This window comes from Nicotiana tabacum, chromosome 5 (genome assembly GCF_000715075.1).
Source record: "Nicotiana tabacum cultivar K326 chromosome 5, ASM71507v2, whole genome shotgun sequence".
NCBI lineage: Eukaryota > Viridiplantae > Streptophyta > Magnoliopsida > Solanales > Solanaceae > Nicotiana > Nicotiana tabacum.
The window spans coordinates 50,557,336-50,572,693 of NC_134084.1; positions in this window are offsets into that span (position 1 = coordinate 50,557,336).

Genomic DNA, 15,358 nt, shown 5'->3' on the forward strand with positions numbered 1-15,358 from the left:
AGAGAACAGTGATTACGACAACAATGCTGATGAATCTGGAGACGAGACACCCTTTCCTCGTGAGGATGGCGATGAGGAGGATGAGAAGGAAGGACCTGATTCGACTAGAGAGTATGCTCTACCCCCTAGACGAAGTGTGTACGAGTCCCAAGTGTCGTTTCATTCAAGGGAGATTCCTTACCTTGATAACTTGCCAAGCATGCCGGATGTGGAAGCTCTCACAAGGGATTTTGATGAAATTCGGACAGCAATATGGGATGAGTCTAGACCAACGGTGCAGGCAAAGGAAATGTTTTTTCCTAATAAAGAACGCGTAAGCAGAGCTTGTAAAATGCACAGCGTAAAAGAGTGTTGTGAGATGACGGTATGAGAGTCAAGTCCGGATGTACACAAGGTTGTTTGTCGCAGGTGGTTTTGGCTATGTCATTGGATGTTGTGTGCGAGCAAGAAGAAGACAGGTCTGTGAAAAGTGGGTAAATACATTCCCACCCACACATGCGAAATGGACACATTCAACGGGAATCACTTCAACTTAGATATTGACTTGATTTCTCTTGTCCTTATTCCACACATCGAAGCATCCATAAGATATAAAATCAAAGAGTGCATTACATCAGTCCACCAGGAACATGGCTATACCATTACCAAAAGAAAAGCATATCTCGGGTGCAAACGAGCGTTTGAAATAGTATATGGTAACTGGGATAAGTCATTTGCAGCTCTGCCCAGGTACATGGCCGCACTGCAGCAGTTTAACCCCGGGACGGTTGTTGAATGGAAGCTTGAGCAGAGTCCCGGTAAACCAAAATATATATTCAATTACGTGTTCTGGGCGTTTAAACCATCAACTGATGGTTTTTTGCATTGTCGGCCCGTAATATCCATAGACGGCACTAATGTCTATGGAAAGTACGATATCAAGCTATTGATAGCCGTGGCAGTAGATGCTAATGGACAGATATTTCCTCTAGCTTTTGCTATTTGTGCCAATGAAAGCCAAGAGACGTGGACGCTGTTTTTGAACAACTTGAAAGAGCACGTTGTCAAACAGAGTTACGGTATTTGTCTAATATCTGATCGACACGGTGGTATCTTAAGTTTTGTGGAGAACTTACCTGCATGGCAAGAACCTTATGCCTATCACCGTTACTGTGTGAGGCACTTAAAAGCCAATTTCCAGAAGGCATATCCCAACCAGGATCTGCATGATTTGATGTGGATGGAAGCAACAAACTACCAACGACATAAATTCCGGAGGCACATGGAATATATCAGGCAAGAAGATGGGGCAGCCTATTATTGGTTAATGCGACATGACCCTGAAAGTGGACTTTGCATGCGGATGGTGACAGACGATGGGGAACTCTGACTACAAATCTGTCAGAGTCTTTCAATGGGTTATTGAAGTCGGCAAGAGGATTTCCTGTCACGACCATGGTGTGGATGTCGTTCAAGCAGATGGCAGAGATGTTTGTTGAAAGGTCTGTAGCTGCAACATCATTGATGGAAAGAGGTGTTGAATTTATGCCAGTGCCGATGAAGACATTTGAGAAATACAGACGGCGAGCACATTGGTATTCATTTTTACAGTATGATAACGAAAGAAATGTTTTTGAAGTTCGCATCGCTATCCATCAAAATTAGGGAAATAATGTACATACTGTAAATGAATCTACAAGGTTATGCTCATGTGGGGAATGGTCCATCTACCACATGCCTTGCTCACATGCCATCAAGTGCTTTCAAAAGGTTGGTTTAGGTATAACCAACTGTCACACCTCCTTTTTGCGCGCCCGCCCCGAAGGGTGAATGCACGAGGGAGTTTTTCCAATTTAAGTGACAATATTCGAAATGGGATTATTTATTTAATTCAGAGTCGCCACTTGGGAAAAGTTTGACTTTTGGTGTCCCAAGTTACTGGTTTATCTTGAATCCCAATTCGAGGAAAATATTCGACTTTCCAAATGAAGTCTGCGAACCAGAAATTCTAAGTAAGGAATTCTGTTGACCCGAGGGAAGGTGTTAGGCACCCCCGAATCCCGTGGTTCTAGCACGGTCGCTTAAATTGTTGTAATGGCTAAATATCTGATTTTAATACATATTATAATTTATGTTCTTTTATCAACTTTAAACCGCTTTTATTATTATTATTTTTTAATAGAATTGCAACGTCGTGAAAATGCATCTCAAACCACGTCGCAATCAATGCACCCGTGGTTGTTAATACATTCCGACTTCGTTGAGATTTGGATTTGGGTCACATAAATGCGCACCCTAATTTAGGAAAGTAATATTATTAAAAACGTGCCTAAAGAGACTAACACGTTATTATTTTTGAGGAAGTCCGTGAAATTCGCTTAAACGGCCCATCCCAAATTCTAAGTATTTTTAATATATACATTTATGAGGGCCCGCAGTTTGTGCTCTTTATTTGGCGAGGCGCAATTCATTTATTTTAAGGATATCCTAAAATTACTACATTTCTATTAAAGATCCTAGTTCATTGCATGCTAAAGAAACGTGACATATTAATGGCTAGATCAATACAAGTGTTAATGGAAAAGAATATTACAAAGATTGAAATTTTAAGCAAGATCGAGGTTGACAAGATGATACATTCGAATAAGATTAATTATCCTAGAACTGGGCTAACTCCACAAACCAATAATTACCTGGGACTATTTAAAACTAAAATTACCCTTAATTATTAATGCTTATCCGAAAATCTATTAGATCTAAACGCTAAACCTTCTTGCTAAATTCATGCTTATTAGATTAATGCACTTAACTTGTTACATTGATTTGTGCTCCCATCACATATTCCCTCACTCTCTTCGAGCGTGAACACCTTATCATCTTCTTCTTTATTGTACTTTGGCTTCTGTGGTATGCGTCCAATAACCACTGGCTCATTCAGCCGAGGTGGTTTGATCGTCCCCCATAGGCCTGCTTGGATACATCAATTTTCTTTTCCGGTTCAGCCTCGATGATTTTACTCTTCTTTTCCCCTTTCTCTTGCTTCGGGGTTGCCTTGGGCTTCCTTTCTGTATTAGCAATAACAATTATGGACTTAAGCGCCGGATCAAATTCCTTGTCTTCACAAATCATCCCAATTATCCGCCCGTTGTTATGGGCGGGCAGCGGATTATTGGTCACATTTGGGACATCCTCGTCTTTCAACATAATCTTCCCTTGCTCTAACAAATTCTCTACCGCTTGTTTCAATGTCCAACAGTTGTTTGTATCGTGCCCTTCTACCCCTGAATGGTATGCACACCTGACACCCCGCTGGTATGATGGTGATTCCGGGTTTTGCCCGTTTGGTAGTATGGGCTGCAACAAATTCATCTGGACAAGCTTAGGGAATAGGGTGGAGTAGGGTTCACCGATTGGTGTATAGTTGGGTCTCCTGGATGGTTTCCGAGGACGAAAATTATTCTAGGAAGGTCGAGGATTGTAGTGGTTTCGGTGAGGAGGCTAATTTCTGGGATATGGAGCTTGGCCCCGATTGGCTTGCTGCGGCCGCTGGACATAAGGCTGGGTACTCATGACCATGTAGGGTTGAGGAGCATATGTCACATTTTGGTGGGGGAAATAATGTTGCGGGGTTTTTTTTTGAAAAACAGGGCCTGGAGTAATGATATTCTCCTGCCTCTGATGCCGCCATGGATGTCTCTTCCTTTTTCTTCCCTCTTTCCATTCCTCCGGACCCGCTTTGGACGGCTTGGGAGGTTGCCCTTATGGCTGCCTGACTCAAAATTCTACCCGTTTTCAGACCATTCTCCACCATCTCCCCGATCTTAATCGCTTCCGCGAAAGGCTTTCCCATGGCTGACATCATGTTTTGGAAGTAGTTGGACTCTTGAGCCTGGAGGAAAGTAGTGACCATTTCTATCTCGTCCATGTGAGGTTTTACCCTTGACGCTTGCTCGCGCCATTTGATGGCATATTCTCTGAAACTTTCCGAGGGTTTCTTCTTCAAGTTTGACAAAGCATTTCTGTCCGGTGCGATGTCAATATTATATTGAAATTGTCCCACGAAATCTCTGGCGAGATCATCCCATATATGCCATCGAGATATGTCCTGGTCCATATACCATTCTGAGGCGATTCCTACCAGACTTTCCCCGAAGTATGCCATCAACAATTCTTCTTTGCCTCCGGCTCCCCGCAGTTTGTTACAATACTTCTTGAGATGAGCAATGGGGTCGCCATGCCCGTCATACTTCTCAAACTTTGGGGTTTTGAAACCCACGGGTAAGTGCATGTGAGGGAACATGCATAGATCGGTATAGGAGACACTCTTTTGCCCGCTTAAACCTTGCATGTTTTTCAAACTCTGCTCGAGGCTCCTTATTCTTTTTGCCATCTCATCTTGTTCAGCAGCTTTAGGGTTCTGATCTTGCCCAGGCACAAACTCGTATTGAGGTTGTTGAGGATGAGTGTTGGTAGTGAACCGAGTTGGTTCCAGTGAGAAGGATGATGCTTGGAATGTGAATGAGGATGAGTCAAAATTTGTCTTGTGTGTAGCAGGTTGTGCCATGATTGGACAAGGAGGTGCAGTGAATATATTCGTAGCTACATCCATTGTTGACATCCGGGGATAAGAATCAGAGGGAGATCCAGTAGAGAGGACTGAATGGGTACCCGAATGGGGTAGCTGGATAGCTTATGGGGACGTTGGAAGTCCCACTTGTCCTGGAGAACAACTCAGGGAACCCAGGGATTACACTCGGTGGCTCTTTTCCGTTATTCCAGTCATCCAACATTTCCAACATGCGTAGCCGCAGGATTCTGTTTTCCTCAGCAGTTGCTGACTCGGGTGTCAGGACGGCCGAGATTGAACTCTCCTCGGAGACGGGAATCATCGGCAAAGGAATTTCCGAAGACATCTCTATACTCCCCTTCGATCTTGTGAAGTAATTGTGAATACTCCCTCTTGTCTTAACAACGGGTGACTGAACACTCCCTTTCGACCTCGTGAAGTATGAATGTGAGGCCAGACCTCCACCAAACCAACCACCTCTTCTAAAAACCTGGAGGGACTCAGCAGCAAGCGAATGGTTAGTTCGAAACAAATAACAGATAGGTAATTTCACGTTGGGGCGTGATGCACCTATACAGTCAAGTGAGTTTCTACATGTTTGCTATGAAGACATGCGTCATTCCGGCTTCTCTTTAGGCTTCCTTTATTTATATATATTTTTTATATTTTTTTTAATTATTTTTTTTATTTTTATATATATATTTTTTATTTCCTATTATTATTGTTTTCATTATTTGCAGTTAAAAATGTGACCGGATCCGATGAGGATTGCCTACGTATCACGATGCCGCGTGAATCAGATCTTGCATAGTTCGAGACATTTGCTGTTAAAAAGTGTTCATTTTGCATTGTGCCCATCCTGCACATTTATTAAGGTGATTTAAGCAAATATGGTTTGACTAAAAATGATTTGAATATATTTTAGAAAGAAAGATCTGATTTTCGAACACGGCCTTTCAGCACTTCGGGGATGATGATTTTAAGGCTGTGAGGGTCAATCGATCAAAAACTTTAAGAGATGATCGAAAGTGGCCATTTACGCAAAGTCAGCCTTCCGCCATCCCTTTCGGGAACATTTGGCCGTTTTTGACAACAACAACATCACTTGATTTATTTATGACTCTTTTTTTTTCTTTTTTTTTTAGAATGGTGACCCGACATTGGAAATATGGCCTCGCAGAGCCTCGGGGACGAGGATCCTAAGGCCATTGGGCAATTTGGTTAGAATTTAAACAATGACAAAACTGGCTGTTTATGCAAAGTCAGTCTTCCGGCGTCCCTTTCGGGAACATTCGGCTATTCTTGACAAAACGGCATCACCTGACTCATAAATTAAAATTCTGACATTTTGGCTATTTCTGAAAAAGGGGAGGTTGGACCCGATGAGGGTTGCCTACGTATCTCATACCCTGTGAGAATCAAACCGGCGTAGTTCGGGCTTGATCAAACGTAGAGTAAATAAACTAACTCTTCTTAATACAATTTTTAAAGAAAAGGAGAAGAAGTATTTTTCTGGATTTTTATATTTTGATTTTTTTTTTATTTTTTGAAAAGAGATGAAGACTAAAGAAATATTTTTTCTTTGAACTTTTTTTTTTACCATTTTTTTTTGAAATTTCGAAAAATCTTTTAAGGAAGTATTTGGACTATTAGTCTGAATTTATAAAAGAGATACTACCAAAGAAACAACATTTTTTTGAATTTTGAATTTTCCCTTTTTTTTTAATTTTGTTTTCATTTTTTCTTCTTTTTTTTAAGAAAAATCCGGCAAGATTTTGATACTACTTGGACATTGGTTTTATTTTCCAAAAAAAAAAATAAGTAGTTATCTCCCTACGCTGCTATTTTCTTTTTTTTTTCTTTTTTTTTTAGTTTTTTTTAGAAACCGGTCAGCATGCAGAACTGAAGCAAATAAATGCGCAAAACAAACGGGATGCAGCAGGATGGTCTTTTTATTTCAGGTTGCCTGTCCTAGACGGACCCAACCCCTGTGTTGAGTCCCCTATGTCAAATGCAACATGATGCAAATAAGCGTTCCTACTAGGGATCCAGCATGAGGTTTTGTTATACTAGGTTTATAACCTAGGTATATGTTCTAGACTGTGTACCCGAGCGGACAACTCGAGTCGAGGAGGGGGATACGTACCGGGGACCCGCGAGATCGTCCGGCTTTGTAACTTGTCCGGCCTCTTTCTTATTTCAGGTATTGACACTAACAGAATAGGGAGTCTCGACCAGTGAGCTTCTCCCCGGAGGTAAGAAGAGAAGGGTTTCGGCACAGTTTATATACAGTTCAGATAATATCAAAGCGGTAAAAGACAACATTTAGCACGTTATGCCAAAACATGTAATAAAGATCAGATAGTAAAGCTAAATATAACAATTATAAGCTCGAATTCTTGAACCCTAAACCAAAGGTTCTGGGTTAAGTCCCCAGCAGAGTCGCCGGAGCTGTCACACTTCCTTTTTGCGCGCCCGCCCCGAAGGGTGAATGCGCGAGGGAGTTTTTCCAATTTAAGTGACAATATTCGAAATGAGATTATTTATTTAATTCAGAGTCGCCACTTGGGAAAGGTTTGGCTTTTGGTGTCCCAAGTCACCGGTTTATCTTGAATCCCAATTCGAGGAAAATATTCGACTTTCCAAATGAAGTTTGCGAACCAGAAATTCTAAGTAAGGAATTCTATTGACCCGAGGGAAGGTGTTAGGCACCCCCGAATCCCGTGGTTCTAGCACGGTCGCTTAAATTGTTGTAATGGCTAAATATCTGATTTTAATACATATTATAATTTATGTGCTTTTATCAACTTTAAACCGCTTTTATTATTATTATTATTATTATTTTTTAATAGAATTGCAACGTCGTGAAAATGCATCTCAAACCACGTCGCAATCAATGCACCCGTGGTTGTTAATACATTCCGACTTCGTTGAGATTTGGATTTGGGTCACATAAATGCGCACCCTAATTTAGGAAAGTAATATTATTAAAAACGTGCCTAAAGAGACTAACACGTTATTATTTTTGAGGAAGGCCGTGAAATTCGCTTAAACGGCCCATCCCAAATTCTAAGTATTTTTAATATATACATTTATGAGGGCCCGCAGTTTGTGCGTTTTATTTGGCGAGGCGCAATTCATTTATTTTAAGGATATCCTAAAAAAAAGGAAAAAAAAATCCTAGTTCATTGCATGCTAAAGAAACGTGACATATTAATGGCTAGATCAATACAAGTGTTAATGGAAAAGAATATTACAAAGATTGAAATTTTAAGCAAGATCGAGGTTGACAAGATGATACATTCGAATAAGATTAATTATCCTAGAACTGGGCTAACTCCACAAACCAATAATTACCTGGGACTATTTAAAATTAAAATTACCCTTAATTATTAATGCTTATCCGAAAATCTATTAGATCTAAACGCTAAACTTTCTTGCTAAATTCATGCTTATTAGATTAATGCTCTTAACTTGTTACATTGATTCGTGCTCCCAAAAATGTAAACCTACTGATTCTATTAATAGCCGCTTTGTTTAAATGGCGGGCCAATGCCAGTATTAATTACTACTCTACATTATTGAGACTGTATTGAAGCAAGGAATCCAACAAGAGAGTTGACGTATATCGCTAATCAGTTGGTATTAAATAACACAATATGAAAATTTATGTGAGATACATATTTTTTAAAATCAAACTGAACCGGGCCATAACAAATTTAAACAGTCCAAGGGTCCGACAGGGTACATACAGACACCTATTAGATTATGCGTTATACCATCATCGTCAGCTAAGTTAAACTAAATTGCTAAACACATGGTATACATCTAATCAATATAACAGCATACTACTTAACTGTCCACATTGGTTCGAGTATGCCCCAATTTATACAAAACAAATACGATTAGAATGAGCCCAAACAAATACGAACTAATTGAATCATTTTATCCTATTGCTACATCTTAAACACAGATATTGTAAAAGCAGGTGAACGTTTCATTTCTTTGTTTATTTCAACTCAACTTCCAATTCAAGCTTACATCAACCTATAGTTTCAGAAGTGTGTACCTGGAAACGTTTACAATTGAAGAGAAAAGAAGTCAGCAAAGCAGCAGCAGTACACAGGCAATAGCAAAGGCAGTAGTTCCAACAACACCAAATACCCCAGAAATATACTTAAAGGAGGCTCGAAGTGATTTGTGAAACCCGACAGCAACTAAACAACCCAAACAGACTCAACTGAACTTGAATTTAAACCAAAACTGGACCAATAGATAGCCAATAGGTTCCAACAAATTGAAATCAGTCGGGCAGACCAATGTCAGCTACTGGGACTTGACACTAAACTAGAACTCACTGAAGTAGTATTTTGTTGTAAGTCCCATATGGGCTCACTAGCACTAGCCATTTTGTTTTAGCCAGCATTAGGGCTCCAATCCCTGAGTTGAGCATTTTGTTTTAGCCAGCATTAGAGCTCCAATCCCTGAACTGAGCACTTTTTCACTTAGCCAGCATTAGGGCTCCAACCCCTGAACTGAGCATTTTTCTGTTAGCCAACAATAGGGCTCCAACCCCTGAACTGAGCACTTTTTCACTTAGCCAGTATTAGGACTCCAACCCCTGAACTGAGCATTTTTTTTGTTTTAGCCAGCATTAAGGCTCCAATCCCTGAACTGAGCACTTTTTCACTTAGCCAGCATTAGGGCTCCAACCCCTGAACTGAGCATTTTTCTGTTAACCAGCATTAGGGCTCCAACCCTTGAACTGAGCACTTTTTCACTTAGCCAGCATTAGGGGTCCAACCCCTGAACTGAGCATTTTTCTGTTAGCCAGCATTAGGGCTCCAACCCCTGAACTGAGCATTTTTTCTGTTAGCCAGCATTAGGGCTCCAACCCCTGAACTGAGCATTTTTTCTGTTAGCCAGCATTAGGGCTCCAACCCCTGAACTGAGCATTTTTTCTGTTAGCCAGCATTAGGGCTCCAACCCCTGAACTGAGCATTTTTCTGTTAGCCAGCATTAGGGCTCCAACCCTTGAACTGAGCATTTTTCTATTAGCCAGCATTAGGGCTCCAACCCCTGAACTGAGCATTTTTCTGTTAGCCAGCATTAGGGCTCCAACCCCTGAACTGAGCATTTTTTCGGTTAGCCAGCATTAGGGCTCCAACCCCTGAACTAAGCATTTTTCTGTTAGCCAGCATTAGGGCTCCAACCCCTGAACTGAGCGTTTATTTTCTGTTAGCCGACATTAGGGCTCCAATCCCTGAGTTGAGCACTTTTCCATTTAGCCAGCATTAGGGCTCCAATCCCTGAACTGAGCATTTTTTCCATTTGGCCAGCATTAGGGCTCCAACCCCTGAACTGAGCATTTTTCTGTTAGCCAGCATTAGGGCTCCAACCCCTGAACTGAGCATTTTTTCTATTAGCCAGCATTAGGGCTCCAACCCCTGAACTGAGCATTTTTCTGTTAGCCAGCATTAGGGCTCCAACCCCTGAACTGAGATTTCTTTTCTGTTAGCCAGCATTAGGGCTCCAACCCTTGAACTGAGCATTTTTCTGTTAGCCAGCATTAGGGCTCCAACCCCTGAACTGGGCATTTTTCTTTTAGCCAGTATTAGGGCTCCAATCCCTGAACTGAGCGTTTTTCCATTTAGCCAGCATTAGGGTTACAATCCCTGAACTGAGCGTTTTTACCTTTGGCGACATTAGGGCTCCAATCCCTGAGTTGCATTTTGCAGACTAGAGTTTTTTTCCAATCCTCGCATCAATGATGTAGATTATTATGGCAATTAACTCACGAAATTTTCCTAGTGAAACTGGGGCAGAAAAATTTCGTTCGTTTGTTTTGTTTGTCTCAGCAGGTTTGACCTCGAGGCGCATGGATCGAGATGACCTACGGGATGAGTCTCAATCTTGAATAAAGAAAAGAAGAAAATGACAAAAGGAGAAGATGTCCCCAAATACTGGAACAAACAAACGGCGGGTCGCTTCAAAATTTGATCAAAGTCCCGAGTTCCGCCAATCCCGTCTCACTCAATACCGCAGAAATAAACAAGCGCCTACAACTTGCGAGCATCAAGATTCGGATCGAAGTCTACAAGCAGAATCAGCTAAGACCCAAGATCAAGTTGCAAAAGAATTATAGATAGGAATCTTGTAACTAGCAATTGATAGGCATAAGTAGTTAGTTCAATTTCAATTTTCCTTTGGTTGTAATAACGCGGTCAGTAAAGCAACAGTGGCAACAGCAACAGCAGTAACAGCAAGCATCGCAATCCCAGGGTAGTCCCAGCTACCAAAGTTTCCCGAACTACATTGACCTGATTCCTGTTTAGCCCAGGATATGTAGGAAACCTCTGAAGCAAAGGTTCGGTCAAATGCTTTCAAGAAATGTTTCACACGGAGTACCCGACGAGCAAAAATCGCTCATACCCGCTCACTTTATTTTTACACGAAAACTCTTTGTGTTTTCGGGCAAAGAGGGGCAGCTGTGAGCACGTGATTTTTGCTTCACGAAAATTACTCCAAAAGAAATCGAAAATAAAACAAGTTACCTTCGGGTACAATTTTGAGAATTTGCGTGACATTTTTGGTAATCATTTTTGTCCGTAAATGTTTACTTTTTTGTAGTTAATCGCGAAATATAAAATAAATATATTACATGCTTATTTAGGATTTAATTGTACATTTAGGAATTAATTAAATCATAGTTTGGTTTTTAAAGAAAAATCGCAAAAGTATGCTTTTCGTCTTATGTTTTGTTGCCATGGTGTGATTTTACATATTTTAATATTTTAATATGTGTGTGATAATTGTGTTAAGTGTTAATTAATATGTGTTTAGTTTTACTTTAATTAGGTATTGTGTTTTAAATTAGAAAATAAAAGAAAAGAGTGCAAATTGGTCTAAAAATCGGATTGGGCCAGTTTCTTTAGGAAAATTCGAGGCCCAAAAGCACCAAAACCAGCCCAAGGCAGCCTGTCCAAGAGACCCATCTCCCAGGCCACCAAACGACGTAGTTTGATACCAAAACTACGTCGTTTCAAGAACAACCCATCTCAGCCGTTCAAACCAAGTTGATCAGACGACCCTCGTCCCATCTTCCCGTTACCTGACCCGACCCATTCCACCCAAAGACCAACCCGGTCTCACTTAACCAAACGATGTCGTTTTCTTTAAGTGAGAGATCCAGGCCGTTGATCTCGACTGATCTAACGGCTATGATCAAACGACCACCCCGTTATATAATCCCCCATCTCTCACCCCACACCCCCCATAACCAAACCCCTCCCCTTCGTCTTTATCGTATCAGGGACTGAACCAGACGATCCCCACGAAACCCTAGCGCCGCCCCCTTACCCCATCTCCTGAAACCCGGCGGCATCAACGCCGCCGGTCACCAAATTAACACCCCTAGTGCACCTTGACCCCCTGAACACGAATCTACAAACCGTTTGGCTCGAATCAACCTACATCGTCTCGAATCTTCATTTGAAGATTCGAGCCAAACCTCAACCTACACCAACCGACCCCAAATTCACACCAGTTACTCCCCTAACCTCCCTCATACCCTAATCAACGGTGGTTCCGTTCTAATCTAGGTAGAACCCTTCGAGCCCCAAATCGGCCTGTATGAACCCTAAAACTCAAAACCGTGGGGGTCTTTCCAATTAAAAGAGGAGTTGGGGGTATAATAGACCTTAATCGAGGTGTTCTCAGTTGAGAACACTTCGATTGAAGTCCGTTCGACCTCAAAGAAGTGAAGTCCAGTTCGAGCCTGGGTCATCCTTGTTTTTAAGCTTCCGAGGCAATTTTTCCTTTCCTTCTTTTCTGTTAGTGATTCTATTCGTATCTCTTTACATGTTTAGTTTTGTTTATGTGAGTTTTCTATTCTTTTTTTTAATCAATTAATTCTGTCTGTCTTCATAAGACCCTTTATTTGGTTAATTCTTCTATTTGTTTGTTAATTGTACCTATTGTGAGTTATGTGTTCAACCTGTTTAGAGTCGTCGAATAGCTAGTTCATATAGTTTCCCTGTTATGTCTAAAGTCACTGAAGCCATTTGGTAACCTATTTTGTCTAGCTTGTTTATCGATTGTTTGTTATCTGTTAGAGCTCGTATACTCGATTAAATAAATGTCGTTAACTAAAATTATCTGAAAACTAGAGAAGCATGAGTTTGCTCATGTCAGTGTAATTACTTGCATGTTTCTCTTGTCTGTGCTAAGACCTGATTGATACTGCCTTATTCCTTAGCTTGCATTATCAATTCCCTGTTGATCAATTGGTTTTTGAGTTGGTCAGGATTGGTTCCCAATATGACCAACTCATGCCATTTGATTAACACCCCTTATGTGTTATGACTTGTTTGACCCTAAGCTGAGAATTTGATATAGCTGTAGTAATCTAATAGTTCAACCTGAAATCAGTGTTAAGTGTAAGTTTATATAGGTTGTAACTTCAGACTTCTAAACTTAGGGTAATACAGTAATAATCAGTGGATTCAGGGGTAATTTGGGGTGTCAAAGTTTGAAAAATGGCTAGTGCTAGTGGACTGCCAGTGAGTATGGTTTGAAATACTAGAATAATCTATAGTGCAAATACACCACTGGCTGACATCTTTAAAGATGGAAGTCAGGTGTAAGATGAGTTTAATAATAAAAGCTGAAATGCACATGGAAATGTTAGTGGAACCTGCTGTACAGTAGGATAGGCACTACATTTTTGAATTTCAGAAGATTTAAAAATAATAACTCCATACCTAGACAACTTTAAGTGGGGTGACAGATTAGGATTTATGGTTACACTAGGGCAGCCTGTCAAAAGGAAGGGGCTTCTTCTTTCTAGTAGCATATATAGACATAGATAGAAAAGAGGAAAAAAGAAGAAAAAAAAAATAGAAATAGACATAGAGAGATACACAGAATACACAGGGATACAGAGATACACAAGCTAAAAAGACTGAAAAACAGAAGAGAAGAAAGAGTGAGCGAGAGTTGAGTTGGAAGAAGTAGATAGAGTTCACATAGCATCGAAGAGAGGCTTTGAAAATAGTTGATAGCGAAAGCAACAAAACACTACTTCAGTGAGTTCTGGTTTAGTGTCAAGTCCCAGTAGCTGACATTGGTCTGCCCGACTAATTTCAATTTGTCGGAACCTATTGGCTATCTATTGGTCCAGTTTTGGTTTAAATTCAAGTTCAGTTGAGTCTGTTTGGGTTGTTTAGTTGCTGTCGGGTTTCACAAATCACTTCGAGCCTCCTTTAAGTATATTTCTGGGGTATTTGGTGCTGTTGGAACTGCTGCCTTTGCTATTGCCTGTGTACTGTTGCTGCTTTGCTGACTTCTTTTCTCTTCAATTGTAAACGTTTCCAGGTACACACTTATGAAACTATGGGTTGATGTAAGCTTGAATTGGAAGTTGAGTTGAAATAAACAAAGAAATGAAACGTTCACCTGCTTTCACAATATCTGTGTTTAAGATGTAGCAATAGGATAAAATGATTCAATTAGTTCGTATTTGTTTGGGCTCATTCCAATCATATTTGTTTTGTATAAATTGGGGCGTACTCGAACCAATGTGGATTGTTAAGTAGTATGCTATTATATTGATTAGATGTATACCATGTGTTTAGCAATTTAGTTTAACTTAGCTGACGATGATGGTATAACACATAATATAATAGGTGTCTGTATGTATCCTGTCGGACCCTTGGACTGTTTAAATTTGTTATGGCCCGGTTCAGTTTGATTTTAAGAAATATGTATCTCACATAAATTTTCATATTGTGTTAGTTAATACCAACTGATTAGCGATATACGTCAACTCTCTTGTTTGATTCCTTGCTTCAATACAATCTCAATAACGTAGAGTAGTAATTAATAATGGCATTGGCCCGCCATTTAAACAAAGCGGCTATTAATAGAATCAGTAGGTTTACATTTTTGGGAGCACGAATCAATGTAACAAGTTAAGAGCATTAATCTAATAAGCATGAATTTAGCAAGAAGGTTTAGCGTTTAGATCTAATAGATTTTTGGATAAGCATTAATAATTAAGGGTAATTTTAGTTTTAAATAGTCCCAGGTAATTATTGGTTTGTGGAGTTAGCCCAGTTCTAGGATAATTAATCTTATTCGAATGTATCATCTTGTTAACCTCGATCTTGCTTAAAATTTCAATCTTTGTAATATTCTTTTCCATTAACACTTGTACTGATCTAGCCATTAATATGTCACGTTTCTTTAGCATGCAATGAACTAGGATATTTAATAGAAATGTAGTCATTTTAGGATATCCTTAAAATAAATGAATTGCGCCTCGCCAAATAAAATGCACAAACTGCGGGCCCTCATAAATGTATATATTAAAAATACTTAGAATTTGGGATGGGCCGTTTAAGCGAATTTCACGGCCTTCCTCAAAAATAATAACGTGTTAGTCTCTTTAGGCACGTTTTTAATAATATTACTTTCCTAAATTAGGGTGCGCATTTATGTGTCCCAAATCCAAATCTCAACGAAGTCGGAATGTATTAACAACCACGGGTGCATTGATTGCGACGTGGTTTGAGATGCATTTTCACGACGTTGCAATTCTATTAAAAATAATAATAATAAAAGCGGTTTAAAGTTGATAAAAGCACATAAATTAAAATCAGATATTTAGCCATTACAACAATTTAAGCGACCGTGCTAGAACCACGGGATTCAGGGGTGCCTAACACCTTCCCTCGGGTCAACAGAATTCCTTACTTAGAATTTCTGGTTCGCAGACTTCATTTGGAAAGTCGAATATTTTCCTCGAATTGG